This window comes from Rhineura floridana, chromosome 2 (genome assembly GCF_030035675.1).
Source record: "Rhineura floridana isolate rRhiFlo1 chromosome 2, rRhiFlo1.hap2, whole genome shotgun sequence".
Classification (NCBI taxonomy): Eukaryota; Metazoa; Chordata; class Lepidosauria; order Squamata; family Rhineuridae; genus Rhineura; species Rhineura floridana.
Genome location: NC_084481.1, coordinates 172499457 through 172513738, shown reverse-complemented (window position 1 = coordinate 172513738; position 14282 = coordinate 172499457). Strand labels below are relative to the sequence as shown.

At 40.9% G+C, this 14282-nt stretch overlaps 1 pseudogene; it reads left to right on the top strand.

Annotated features, from left to right (window-relative positions):
* Window positions 1–650: 650 nt before the first annotated feature.
* On the top strand, window positions 651–769 carry LOC133378484 (5S ribosomal RNA; annotated as a pseudogene).
* The last annotated feature ends 13513 nt before the right edge of the window (window positions 770–14282 follow it).

Genomic DNA, 14282 nt, shown 5'->3' with positions numbered 1-14282 from the left:
TGAGTCTTTAAAAAATTTTTTTCCTGACATCTGCCTCCCTCCTGCCCTTTTCCTCCCTGGTGTTTTTTCTTCAGGGATGCTTATCTCTCAAGACTTCTCCGAGTTCCTGAAGTCTTTCATTACTCCCTGTGGAGCTTTATTTCACTTTTTCCCCCTCTTTGTTACCGTTCCTGCTTCTACCTTCCCACTCTGTTCCTTAGCCACAGTAGTGGCTTTTTTTTGGTCTCTCTAGGAACTAGTTACTATACTCACTGGCTTTAACCATTTCAGTGCAGTTTTCATTATAATGCAGAATCCCTCTAATGTGGGTGCATTATTTGTCCCCCAATCTATACACTATAATGAGCTTTCACTGTATTTCCTTTTCCTTTTTTTTTTTGGTGGACATTGCCACTATATAAGATAAAATCTCCCCTTAGGGGGACGTTTCTGGTAGATGGACAAGTAATTTTTATTTATTTTATTTACACACTTAAACTGACGTGATCAGTGCAGAATGTAAGAAGATTCTAAGCTCAAGATTGAAATCTGAGGCCATCCAAGTTATCTATTGAGTAGAAACTTAATAGGAAATTAGCAGCCTCTTACCTGGCATTGCTCAGGAATTCTAAGAAAAAAATCTTACAAACAATCAATGTAGTTATGATATCGTCTATGGCCATACTACCCTGAACACGCCCGATCTCATCTGATCTTGGAAGCTAAGCAGGATCAGGCCTGGTTAGTACTTGGATGGGAGACTGCCTGGGAATACAGGATGCCATAAGCTTAGAGGAAGGCAATGGTAAACAACCTCTGAATACCTCTTACCATGAAAACCCTATGAATACATCCAAAAAAGATTCATAGGGTCACCATAAATAGTAATCATCTTGAAGGCATATAACAACAAGAAGTTTTGATATCAGCAGTTAACATCAGAGCAGTTTTGAAAGGTTCAGTCCACTGTCTTCATTCAAAATGATGTCCAATTGTATCCAAAAGGAGACAAAAATCTGTTCCTTGATCTCAGGAACTATGTTGCAAAATTTGGTTACGATACCTTAAGAGATGCCCATATGCAGAGTGAATAGACAAGTAACCTCTCTAAACTCTAAAAAAGACATTGCCAGCTCCCACTTTTGCTGGTAGGAGGCAGGTTAGAGCCCCAAGTCAGAATGCCAGACTATAGGGAAAGATCAGTTAGAAGAACCCCCCAAGTGCACTGTTCTCACCTTCTATCCTACATGTTGTTTAAACACATGGTGGGGAAGCATGAACTTCCATGCATTTGGCTGAAAGTGAAATATATGTATATGTATTATTTATTTATTATTTGATTTATATCTCGCCCTTCCTCCCAACAGGAACCCATCTGTATAGGGTCTATAGTCATGATTGTGAATGGCAATCAAGCAAACATTGTACATCAAGCTTATTCTCACCTTGACTAAATGTATGGAGGCTGAGGGCAACGTCAGTGTTTGTGGGCGGGGCCCACCAGCATGTTCCTGTTCCCTTTCATGAACCTGGTCAACACATGGAAGAGAAGGTAAGGGTAGGGCTATGAAACTCAAGGGCCATGAAACTCAAGGGCCATGCAAGTGTTCTAGGTGCTTGACTAGGAAGACTGTTGTAGTAGCAATAGCTGATTCTCAACTGAAAGTTCAAATTCAATAGCAAGCTCATTGATCCACCAAACATGGCCTCCCTGTGGTGACTGATTTTCCTCCCCACCATAAGGTTCATAGGTATAAACCCAATGGACTGACCACCATACTACAAGTATCCATGCTCTCTCATTTATATTTCTGTGGGGCTTCCAGAGAGCTAGCCATGTAACTGCAACCCCTTTCATTTGATGCATGGTAAGAAGTTATAATGGAACTGCAGCTGGCAAGGATAGCATAGGATTCTGCTGCACAAGGGTCATACTCTGCAGTGTTACAACTTCACAAGGTATAAGATCTTAGTGTTAACTGAACGTCATCTCGGCTCACTCCATAGAAATCTTCTGAAATCCTCAGCCACTTCCTGCTCTGTTTTATGCTGAGGATATTAGCCTAGTACAAAACTGACCCAAGATAATACATACAAAGCTAGCCTCTCAAAATATGTGCATACTGTAGTAATCTCTCTGCTCCATTCAAGTAGATTTGGGTAATAATAAACAAATATAATCAGAGTGCTTGAGCAGTTAGCAGATTTCACTTAGTTCCAAAAGGGTCTGATCTAGTGTCATTTTCAATTTACTACAGTAGTTTTGATTCTTCCCACTGATATATCAACTGGCTCTCAGTAGAATGTGGATATTAATAACTGTTTGCCGGTCGGTGTCCTTGCTTAAAATTGGAAAAGTAAACTTTTTCATATTGTTGTTTGATTAGGTTTGGCCATTTTCCCAAAGGCTTCAAGTGCATAAGATAGTAACATGGTCATGCAGTATGATTGCATGATTGTGTGACTCATGGTAGCAGAAATTATTGTAGCATCTCACAGGGGAAGCACAGCTGCAACACATTTCAGTCTGTTTAAATGGTTGAGCAACAGACTGGAAACACCAGTGAAGTTTTTAGCCACTCCATGTCCCTGGTGCATTGATGGAGTCATACGTATTTAATAATGTTAGCTATGAGTATTTCATCTACATTAATTCCAGCAGCTTTCATTCTTTAGATGGTCAATCTGGGAAAGCTATTAAGGTTGCATATTGATTTTACAATGTAATATACAAAAAAGAAAAGAGAAGGATTCCTATTCATTTATCTGCTGTAGTTCAATACAACATATGTAACTGTAAGCAAACATGGAGTGGGTTGTTGGCATTTATAGCTCAATTGCTTGAGCTTCAATTACAGATCAATGATTCTTGGAGATGAAATTTACTTACAGGCAAGGGGAGCAGAGAAAGTGTTCAATAAAATTAACACAGCCTTCCAAAATGACAGAGGTTCTAAAGGTTAATCTTATGCTTGTAACCTACCAATGAACATGTTCACAATTACTGCCACATAGATATAGCAGACACATCTGTTGCTAGGGTTCCGCTGCCTAATGGTATGTGGCTATCAGGCAAAGGGCCTTTTTGGTGAAGGAACACCACTTATGGAATGCCCTTTGCCAGACAGATTTGCCAGGTGAAGATCTTGTTCTCCCAGGATTTGTAATTACAATATATTGGATGCTTTAGTTTTTGCACCAAGTTCCCCCTTGTTGTGCTTTATGTTGGTTTGTTTACTGAACTTTTTTGCTGTTATGTTTTTTTCTTTTCTTTTGGTTTTCCTGTTTTATTGTGTGCAGAGTGTTTTATTGTGGACAGTTGAAAACAACAGCAACAACCAGATTTAACCAATCAATGATAAGAAAAACAAAACAGCACTAAAATCAGAGCCAGCTGCAGAAGATCAAACCAGCCTTCTAAAAAACAAGACGTTTAGCAGGTCCAATACCTGTTGGAATAATAATATGTTAGCCAGGTGGTGAAAAGCAAGTGGGGCACTGATCAATTGGGAGGGAGTTTGATAATCTAGGGGCAGCCACAGAGAAAATCCTTTTCCATGTCCCAACCAGCTATACCTTGTTTGCTGTCACTGGGACACAAAGAAGAGCTTTCTTAGCAGATTTTAGGGAGCTGAGAGGTTGGTACGGTAAGAGAAAGTCCTGTAGGTACCCTGGGCCCAAGCCATTTCAGACTTTAAAGGTAATCACCAATACTTGGAATTGTGCCAAGAAGCAAATTGACAAGCAGTGCAGCAGTTGGAAAATGAATGTAATATGTTTCTACACTAGTGAACACCCCACCAGCATCCTTGCTGCTGCATTCTTTCTTGCTGTCCTTGGGGATTCCTGACATAGCCTCACTTATTTGTGCCCTTTTCCACTTGAGGCAGTCTAAAAATGCAATGGATTACACACATGCAGATTTTCCTTTCTAATTTTGATTTTGTCTTGCTTTTGTGCTGTATGTGGTTTTCCTTATTTCCCAAAGACAGATCAGTACTCTGTGATCATCTCAAGTTGCTGCACGAAGAGTTCTGGTTAGGTTTCCTCTGTGGCTGTCTTTGTAGCACATCCAGGGTTGCAGAAAGCACTTTCCTTAATTTTTTTTTTTAAAGAGAAGTGGTAATCAAACCTGATTTCTGCATATGAACTGTTGACTGTCTGCCATGCCAGAAATTCATATGGTGGCTTGGTAGAAGAACTTCTTGTACTAGCCTTCTATCAAGGAGAATTTGGAAGGAAACCCTGATGATACTTGGAGCTTTGTTTTGTTTTGTTTCTTTATGGACCAGAGCAGGGCAACTGCTTGCAAGTGGGGAGGTTCTATGTTTTATTGCTGGCTCTTTCTCTGTTCCACATGCTACTTCTTAGGGCCATCTCACACACTACATTTTTAAAGTAATGCCCCTTGATAGAGACTGATAGCAATGTAGTTGAGAGGTAAAGAGGTTTTGGTGCTTTCCCCATACCATAATGTATGAGTAGAGTTCTGTTTGAGTCCAGTCTAACAGAGTACTGGAAACAACAGGAGGGAGACAGGAAAAAAGGAAGGTCCATGTCAACAGAGTGAGGTCTGCTTGGCATTCTCATTGACATCTTTTTGTTGCCAGGTAAAGACGTACCTTTTCTCCCAGGCATTTGATAGATTGAGATGTTTTGTTTTAAATATGCTGTCAAACCTTCCTATGGCTGTGTGTGTGGGTAATATTGCTATTGTTTTGTTTTTGTTTGTTGTTATGTTTTTATAGTCTGTTTTCTTTTGTTTTAACATTGTGTAAATCACTTGGGGACCTTCAGATGTCAAGCGACTAATAAATCTAATAAATAAGTAAATAAACAAACAAGAGAATACATAAAAGAATGAACAACTGTTCTAGCTCACTTTTGTGAGATTTCCTGGAGAACTCGTAGAGAAAGCTCAAGGATTTTCAGAGAGTTCTTGGACCAAGTCCAAGGAGATCTCTGCCGGTCCTCTGCTCTTGTTATCTCTCCAATCTTGCCATTTTCCCCTCTTCCCAAACTTATTTTGAGTGTATGAATGGCAGTGGAGAACCAGTGGTGAGGAGGACTAGTGATGGCACAGACCTCATCATTAAGGTCCTGGCAGCAAGGGATGCCTCTGAACAAGCATCATAGTGTCCACTGCCACAAAGAAGCTTGCAGATTGTAGTTTTCAGTTCCTCCTGTACAATGTATCCCTTGACACTATGGTCTGCGTTGTTGTGAGGCCTCTTGAATGCCACCCCCAAATTGGAAGTGTATGTTTTGTTGGCACTAAGTAAACTCTCCCCCTCTATGATACACACCTTAGTGTGGTGAGGGGGTTTGAGAGTGTTGAAGAAGCTAAGACCAATGCCGTCAGGAGTCTAGACCAAGAGGCTAGACTCCTAGCAGGGGCAACCAAGGTGGAATGGTCAAAGCTGAGACACCAGACTAAGATGCATCCAAACTCAGAGGAAGGCAATGGTAAACCACCTCTGAATATCTCTTACCACAAAAACCCTATGAACAGAGTATCCAAAATGCAACATGAGATAGTGGTGGAAGATGAGACCCCCAGGTCAGAAGGTACTCAATGAGCTACTGGGGAAGAACAAAGCACAAGTTCGAGTAGCACTGTGACTAATGACACAGCTGGGTCAAAGCCAAAAGGAAGCCCAGAGGCTGATGTGCACAGATGCGAAAGGAGAGTCTGGAGTTGTACGACGCACACAATAGGAACATGGAATGTGAGAAGCATGAACCAGAGAAAGTTAGAAATTGTCAAGCAAGAAATGGAACGCATCAACATTACAATACTTGGTGTGAGCGAATTAAAATGGACAGGAATGGGATATTTTCAATCAGGCAACTACAAAATATTTTATGGAGGAAATGTGAAATTAAGAAGAAATGAAGTTGCTTTAATAGTGAGAAGTGATGTAGCAAAAGCAATTAAGAGCTATAACACAAGGTCTGAGCTAGTGATATCAATCAGATTAAATGGGAAACATATTAACATAACCATCATCCAAGTCTTGCTATAAAGCAAGGTCTGAGCGAGTTATATCAATGAGATTTAATGGGAAACCTATTAACATAACCATCATCCAAGTCTATGCTCCAATGGCAAACGCAGAAGAAGAGGAATTGGAGAGATTTTACACAGAAGTACAGGAAGAAATTGATCACACACCAAAACAAGATGTTCTGATAATCATGGGGGACTGGAATGCAAAAGTAGGGAACAGAAAACTGGTAGAAAGTATGATTAAAGCTAGATTAACTAAGCACATAGAAGAACAAGCCTTGCTGAAGCAGAGCCAGCATGGCTTCTGCAAGGGAAAGTCCTGTCTCAGTAACCTATTAGAATTCTTTGAGAGTGTCAACAAGCATATAGATAGAGGTGATCCAGTGGACATAGTGTACTTAGACTTTCAAAAAGCGTTTGACAAGGTACCTCACCAAAGGCTTCTGAGGAAGCTTAGCAGTCATGGAATAAGAGGAGAGGTCCTCTTGTGGATAAGGAATTGGTTAAGAAGCAGAAAGCAGAGAGTAGGAATAAACGGACAGTTCTCCCAATGGAGGGCTGTAGAAAGTGGAGTCCCTCAAGGATCGGTATTGGGACCTGTACTTTTCAACTTGTTCATTAATGACCTAGAATTAGGATTGAGCAGTGAAGTGGCCAAGTTTGCTGACGACACTAAATTGTTCAGGGTTGTTAAAACAAAAAGGGATTGTGAAGAGCTCCAAAAAGACCTCTCCAAACTGAGTGAATGGGCGGAAAAATGGCAAATGCAATTCAATATAAACAAGTGTAAAATTATGCATATTGGAGCAAAAAATCTGAATTTCACATATACGCTCATGGGGTCTGAACTGGCGGTGACCGACCAGGAGAGAGACCTCGGGGTTGTAGTGGACAGCACGATGAAAATGTCGACCCAGTGTGCGGCAGCTGTGAAAAAGGCAAATTCCATGCTAGCGATAATTAGGAAAGGTATTGAAAATAAAACAGCCGATATCATAATGCCATTGTATAAATCTATGGTGCGGCCGCATTTGGAATACTGTGTACAGTTCTGGTCGCCTCATCTCAAAAAGGATATTCTAGAGTTGGAAAAGGTTCAGAAGAGGGCAACCAGAATGATCAAGGGGGTGGAGCGACTCCCTTACGAGGAAAGGTTGCAGCATTTGGGGCTTTTTAGTTTAGAGAAAAGGCGGGTCAGAGGAGACATGATAGAAGTGTATAAAATTATGCATGGCATTGAGAAAGTGGATAGAGAAAAGTTCTTCTCCCTCTCTCATAATGCTAGAACTCATGGACATTCAAAGAAGCTGAATGTTGGAAGATTCAGGACAGACAAAAGGAAGTACTTCTTTACTCAGCGCATAGTTAAACTATGGAATTTGCTCCCACAAGATGCAGTAATGGCCACCAGCTTGGATGGCTTTAAAAGAAGATTAGACAAATTCATGGAGGACAGGGCTATCAATGGCTACTAGCCATGATGGCTGTGCTCTGCCACCCTAGTCAGAGGCAGCATGCTTCTGAAAACCAGTTGCCGGAAGCCTCAGGAGGGGAGAGTGTTCTTGCACTCGGGTCCTGCTTGCGGGCTTCCCCCAGGCACCTGGTTGGCCACTGTGAGAACAGGATGCTGGACTAGATGGGCCACTGGCCTGATCCAGCAGGCTCTTCTTATGTTCTTATGTTCTTAGAGAAGAACTAGGAATTGTGGGGAAATGGGGCTTAGGAGATAGAAATGAAGCAGGAGAAAAACTTATCGAGTATTGTGAATCCAATCATTTGTTTCTAGCAAGCACATTTTTTGAACAACTGAAAATATGACTGTACATGTTGACATCTCCAAATGATCAATATAGGAATCAAACTGATTATATAATTGGTAGCAGAAGATGGAGAAGTTCCATACTTTCTCTGAAAACAAGACCAGGAGCAAACCGTGGTACAGATTGTGAACTGGTCATATCAAAAATCAGAGTAAAGCTAAAGAAGAAGAACAAGGCAATCACAACGCCAAAATACTATTTAAATAACATCCCAGAAAAATTTAAAGATAAAATAAGGAACAGATTTGAGGTTTTAAATTTAGTTGACAGAGAACCAGAAGAACTATGGAGTGAAGTCAGAGACATTATCAGGGAAGAATGCAAAAAGACAATGCCTTTAGTTAATTTATTTATTTATTATTTATTTATTAAATTTATATACCGCCCGACTAGCAATAGCTCTCTGGGTGGTGAACATAGAAATACAAAGCATAAAAAATACAATAAATAACACAATATGATACAAAATAACACAATCTAAATCAATGCAGTAACATTTTAAATTTAAATCAATTTAGATTAAAATGCTTCGGAGAATAAAAAGGTTTTAACCTGGCGCCAAAAGGAAAGCAGTGTCGGCGCCAGGCGCACTTCCTCGGGGAGACCGTTCCACAGGTCGGGGGCCACCACCGAGAAGGCCCTAGATCTTGTCATCACCCTCCGGGCATCCCTATGGGTTGGAACCCGGAGGAGGGCATTCGTAGCTGAACGTAGTGTACGGGCGGGTTCATATCGGAAGAGGCATTCCGCAAGGTAACGTGGTCCCGCACCGTATAAGGCTTTATAGGTTAATACCAACACTTTGAATCTAGCCCGGAAACATATTGGTAGCCAGTGCAGGCGGGCCAGGACAGGTGTTATATGCTCAGACCACTTTGTTCTTGTTAGCAGTCTGGCTGCCGCATTTTGCACTAGCTGTAGTTTCCGAACTGTCTTCAGAGGTAGCCTTACGTAGAGTGCATTGCAGTAATCCAAACGCGAGGTTACCAGAGCATGTACCACTGATGTAAGGTCCTCTTTACTCAAATAGGGACGTAGCTGGGCTACCAACCGAAGTTGGTAGAACGCATTCCTTGCCACCGAGGCTACTTGAGCCTCAAGTGAAAGGGAAGACTCTAGGAGGACTCCCAGACTACGAACCCGTTTCTTTAGGGGGAGTGTAACCCCATCCAGGACAGGGCATATATTCACCATCCGATCAGAGAACCCATCCACCAACAGCATCTCAGTCTTATCTGGATTGAGCTTCAGTTTGTTAACTCTCATCCAGTCCATTATCGCAGCCAGGCAGCGGTTTAGCACATCGACAGCCTCACCTGAAGAAGATGAAAAGGAGAAGTAGAGCTGCGTGTCATCAGCATACTGATGACAACGCACTCCAAAGCTCCTGATGACCTCACCCAACGGCTTCATGTAGATATTAAAAAGCAAGAGGGACAGAACTGATCCCCTGCGGGACCCCATATTGGAGAACCCACGGTGTCGAGCAATGTTCCCCAAGTATTATCTTCTGGAGACGGCCCGCCAAGTAGGAGCGGAACCACTGCCAAGCAGTACCTCCAAGTCCCAACTCCCCGAGCCTCTCCAGAAGGATACCATGGTCGATGGTATCAAAAGCCGCTGAGTTAAAATGAAAGACCTCAGTAGATGACTGAAGAAACTCTTAAAAGGGTTAAAGGGAGAAGGAAAGAAAAAGAAAAAGGAGATAGAAACACTGTTAGAACCCTAAATGCAACATTACAGTGACTAGTACGTAGGGACAAAGAGAACTATTACAATGGTTAATGTATAGAAATAGAAGAGGACAACAAAAAGGGTAGCACAACAGCCCTATTCCAAAAGATTAGAGATATTAAGGGGAAATTTAAACCAAGGGTAGGGATGTTGAATAATCAACAGGGGAACACACTGACTGACTGAGATGAAATAAAAGGAAGATGGAAGCAATACATTGAAGAACTCTATAAAAGAGATGACAGGATGACAGATTCATTCACGGAGGAACCATATGATGAAGAACCAGAAATTTTAGAATGTGAGGTGAAAGCTGCTCTTAAAATACTTGGAAGAAACAAATCACCAGGAACAGATGGTTTACCAATAGAGTTGCTACAAGCTACTGAGATTGAATCTGTCCAAATTTTGACAAAAATCTGTCAACAAATACGGAAAACTAAACAATGGCCCATAGACTGGAAGCGTTCAAAATACATCCCAATTCCAAAGAAAGGGGATCTCAGGGAATGCAGTAATTATTGAACTATTGCCTTAATATTCCATGCAAGTAAAGTAATGCTCAAGATTCTACAACAAAGGCTCTTACCATATATGGAGTGAGAAATGCCAGATGTCCAAGCTGGATTTAGAAAGGGAGGAGGCACAAGAGATCATATTGCAAACATACGTTGGATAATGGAACGGACCAAGGAATTTCAAAAGGAAATCACCCTGTGCTTTATATATTACAGCAAAGGCTTTGATTATGTAGATCATGAAAAACTATGGAATGCTTTAAAAGAAACAGGGATGCCACAGCATCTGATTGTCCTGATGCGCAATCTATACTCTGGACAAGAGGCTACTGTAAGGACAGAATATGGAGAAACTGATTGGTTCCCCATCAGAAAGGGTGTGAGACAGGGGTGTATTTTATCAGCCTATTTGTTTAATCTATATGCAGAACATATCATAAGAAAGCGGGATTGGGCCAAGATGAAGGAGGTGTGAAAATTGGAGGGAGAAATATCAATAATTTAAGATATGCAGATGATACCATACTACCAGTAGAAACCAGTAATGATTTGAAACGAATACTGTTGAAAGTTAAAGAGGAAAGCACAAAAGCAGGACTACAGCTGAACATCAAAAAGAATAAAGTAATGACAACAGAAGATTTATGTAACTTTAAAGTTGACAACAAGGACACTGAACTTGTCAAGGATTATCAATACCCTGGCACAGTCATTAACCAAAATGGAGACAATAGTCAAGAAATCAGAAGAAGGCTAGGACTAGGGAGGGCAGCTATGAGAGAACTAGAAAAGGTCCTCAAATGTAAAGATGTATCACTGAACACTAAAGTCAGGATCATTCAGACCATGGTATTCCTGAACTCTATGTATGGATGTGGAAGTTGGACAGTGAAAAAAGCGGATAAGAGAAAGATCAACTCATTTGAAATATGGAGTTGGAGGACAGCTATGCTCATATCATGGGCTGTGAAAAAGACAAATAATTGGGTGTTAGAACAAATTAAACCAGAACTATCACTAGAAGCTAGAATGATGAAGCTGAGGTTATCATACTTTGGACACATCATGAGAAGACATGATTCCCTAGAAAAGACAATCATGCTGGGAAAAACAGAAGGGAGTAGAAAAAGAGGAAGGCCGAACAAGAGATGGATTGATTCCATAAAGGAAGCCATAGGCCTGAACTTACAAGATCTGAACAGGGTGGTTCATGACAGATGCCATTGGAGATCACTGATTTATAGGGTCACCATAACTCTTAATCAACTTGAAGGCACATAATAACAACAACAACAACAAATAAAGTCTATTACAAGCTGAGCTTGGTTTTGATTCACCCTATAAAAGAGCTTCTGAGTTTGCTGTCAACCCCCCATTAGGAGAGTTAGCACCATCACTACTTTCAGTAGGCTGTTTATGAGCCAGGATGACTCATTCACACACAATGTGTAATTAAGTTACAGAATTTGCTGCAACAACATGTGCTGATGTGCCCTGACTTAGTTAGCTTTAAAGGAAGATCAGACAAAATTCATAGAGAATAAATCTATCTATCAATTGCCAAGAGCCATAATAGCTAAGTGGAACCTCCATGTTCAGAAGGTATGTATTTCTGAATACTAATTGATGGGGGGCAACAACAAGGGAGTCTGTTGCATTCATGACCCACATATGGTCTTCCTAGAAGCATCCAGCTGGCTTCTGTGGGCAACAGGATGGTGAACTACAGAAACCCTTGTCCTGAATTAGCAGGACTTTTCTTATGTTCGTATTCTCTGTAAAGCAGGTGCTTGTGTCTTTGCTGAGTTGGCAAGCTGGCAGTCAGCTATGTGTTACAAGAAAAAGAAAACAGCACTGGTAATAACAGTTTTGGCTCTAAGGATTGCCCTTTTTTAAGGTTAAATGAGGAACCAAATTTCAGTGTATATCAACCACATATGCAATTATCATTCCAGCTGCAAATAAATATATCCCTTGGTGGTTAGAAAAGGGTGTCTCTTTGTTAGGATCTCATTTCTTCATAAGGAAATGTAGACAATAATAATACTGGCCTTTCTGCCATCAGCTGTTACCAGAAAACTATATAAACTTACAGCGATTTTAAAATGCAGTTACAGTGTGTGCATTTTTCAGTGATTTCCAGATCCTTTGCTTGGCTCACCCATCTGAAGCTGATGGTTTTAAGTGAAACTTCCATTTATCTACCTCCCCATTTGTAGTCTTAACTGCTATTTTGAACTTTTTAACACCCACAAGGATGGAATTTCACCCTATTCAAAACAATCTATGAACTATGGATCAGAGTCACCACCAGATGACTTGTTTATTGAGTATTCATCCTGAGCTTGCCTGAAAACTATACAATGCCCACTCTTTTATTGAGCATTCATCATGATTGGTTTGTGTGGAGGTTATACAACTTCCTGTTGATTGATTGTTATCCCACACTTTCTAGTGCATTTCCCCATCACTTTCCTTACTACAAAATATCTGTTAGGGACACTTACCATGGAACGTTACTTATCATTTATGGTTGCCAGGTCAGAAGCATCCCAAACCCTGAGGTTTCGGGGAGGGGGCTCTAGTTATGTCACGGGGGCAGGTCATAGTGATGTCATGGGGATGGGCCATAGTGATGTCATAGAGGCGGTGATGTCACAGGGGCAGGTCCTAATGATGTCATTAAGCATGATACATTAAGCATCAACCACAATTGCTTGGAGCATACAATTCAAACAAAAATGTTTCTCTGATTGGAAATTAAGATAGAAATCTTAGCTAAAAGATAGAGCCTGGGGAGGAAACCTTTAATATAGCCTACTTGCTTCTTGCAAGAAAGGTTTAAGTGCCCTCAGGCCAGCCCAGTCACCAGAAGGCCATTGTAGGAAGAAAGGTGTCTAGTGTTGTGGAGATGGTAGATAGGAGCACTCAGGAGTAAAGATGGATGCCCCTGAAGGCTGCAATTCTAAACACACTTACTAAGCCCCATAGAACTCAATAGGATGTACTTCTCAGTAGATATGGTTTGGATTGTGCTGTTGGTAAAGCTTAACTAAGGATCCTTTGCAAAGATATCCATATCCATATCCAAGCAGGGTTAGCAACCCCTTGCTTGGAATGGCCTGCACATACCTTTTAACATGGCTGCGCCAAACTTGGTTTGCCATGGAACTTACTTATCATTGTTCTGAGTTTATTAAAATCGGCTTTCCTAAAGTCCAGGGTGTAAGTATGGCTACACTCAGCTTTTGCTTCCTTTAAAAGCAAAACTCAAGCATAACATGGTCATTTCCCCCCAGAGTTCCCGCAACTTCCACTTCATTCACTGAATCATGTCAAGGGTAGCTGATCCTCTAGTCCCTTCCTCCACTTTCTGTAGGAGAAAGTTGTCAGCAACACAAGTCAGGAATTTCTTGGAGGGGCCGTGTTTGTCAGAATGTGCCTCCTAACAGATATTGGGGTAATTGAAATTCCCCATTACTACATCATGACTACATCACACCTCCTTGAAACACTGGCAATTTGCTTTTCAAAAGTTTCATCTTCTTCTTGATTGGGTGCTTGGTAGTAGATTCCAAACACCATGATCCTTTTATTCTATGCCCCATTTATTTTAATCCTGATGCTCTCTATGTGGTTACCAAGCTCGTCCTCCTGTATTTCTGTGTGGGGATATATATATATTTAACTTATAGTGCGACTCCAGCTTCTTTTCTATTCCTTCTGTTCTTTTTTAGCAAGTTATATCCCTCAATTGCTATAGTCCAGTCATTGGAGTCATCACATCATGTTTTGGTTATACCTATGAAATTGTGTATTTACACTCCTGTATTAAGAGTTCAAGTTTGTCCTGTTTGTTTCCTATACTCTGGGCATTAACATACAGACTTCAGAGACCATGTGATTTACGGTCTGGCTTCCTTCTGACATTTTTATGAAGACTATTATTGTGCCCATCAGAGCTGTTCTCTCAGTTCCTGTTACTGTGCATAAGCCTTTGTCAATCGTTACCTCCAAGTTTACGTCTCCCTCCCCCCTAGGATTCAGTTTAAAGCCCTCTTGATCATGTTCTCCATGCTGTGGCCAAACACATTCTGTTGAGGAAGTTGTTAGCTCATGCAGTAAATAAATAATAAATAAAATTTTATTTATTAGTCACCCATCTGTCTGAGTTAACGGACACTCTGGGCGACGTACAACAATACAATACAACAATTCAAG